Source organism: Borostomias antarcticus, assembly GCF_949987555.1.
Source record: "Borostomias antarcticus genome assembly, contig: scaffold_118, whole genome shotgun sequence".
Lineage (NCBI taxonomy): Eukaryota > Metazoa > Chordata > Actinopteri > Stomiiformes > Stomiidae > Borostomias > Borostomias antarcticus.
Window position 1 is genome coordinate 11,418 of NW_028175823.1, and position 1,083 is coordinate 12,500.

Here is a 1,083-nt window from a genome sequence, read left to right on the forward strand (position 1 = left end):
CCTCTCTTTCTCGAACACCTCAGCACTGACTTGAGCACTCTCCTTCACTCCATTTCTGCGTCCCACACCTCTCTCCCTGCCGCTCTCTCCCTCTCTCTCTCCGTCCCTCTCCCTCTCTCTCTCTGTCTCTCGCTCTCTCTGTCCCTCTCTCTCTCTCTCTGCCCCTCTCTCTCTCCGTCCCTCTCCCTCCCTCTCTCTGTCCCTCTCTCTCTCTCTGTCCCTCTCTCTCTCTCTCTGTCCCTCTGTCCCTCTCTCTCTCTGTCCCTCTCTCTCTCTCTGTCCCTCTCTCTCTCTCTCCCTGTCCCCAGGCTCTCTTGTACTTCAATGGTCGCTAAGCAACTTGTAAACACAACAGCGCAGCTCTCCAGCTCGGCTCCGGTCTCCTGTAGCCCCCGTGGCTTCAGACAATGCGCTGAGTGTGTGCATCTGCATGAGGGCTTGTTGGAGACGTCTGACTTAGTTCTGACTCAGAAACAGCATAATCGGACACCTAAAAGGAGGTCTGAGTAGACGGCATTTCTATCTAACTCTAATGTTGAGTAGAAATGAAAAAAGTTGTTAAAACTGTTTCTTAAGATATATTTTTTTATTGTATCCAATTCTACTTGGACGTCATATCCACCTGTTGGAGTAGGCCACCTAGTGGCCTAACGCTGTACCTGCAGACGGACTTCCTACAGCGAGGGAGTTAACGGGATGCTGCAAGAAAGCCTTGACTGTGTGGAGTATTAATACACTTCATATACAAATATCACAAGTTGTGCGACGACGAAACCACTCGCTCCATACAAAGTAAGCAGGTTAGCATGAGAACACCAACTCACACAACACCCACTATAGTTACAGAAGACCTTTACAGTTGCAATTAAGCCATCTGCTTACATAGTATACATTCAAAAACTATAATGTTCAACATGGCTTTACAAAAATATACATTTACTGGTGTGTACATGGTAGCGACACCTTGGCACGAACATTTTAAAAATGACACAAAAAGAGATCCAATTTCTGGTTACAAATCAAAGCTCACTTATTGGATGGCACTTCACTAGAACAAATCTGGTTCCTCCGGGCAGCATTATT

At 46.9% G+C, this 1,083-nt stretch overlaps 1 protein-coding gene across 1 annotated transcript in view; it reads right to left on the minus strand.

The window, feature by feature from the left end:
• Positions 1-636: 636 nt before the first annotated feature.
• Positions 637-1,083, minus strand: part of wrap53 (WD repeat containing, antisense to TP53) — an 11,602-nt gene continuing 11,155 nt past the window's right edge. The window contains exon 11 of the mRNA XM_084463062.1: positions 637-1,083. This exon is cut by the window's right edge and continues 742 nt beyond it. The gene's annotated coding sequence lies outside the window, so the exon portion shown is untranslated.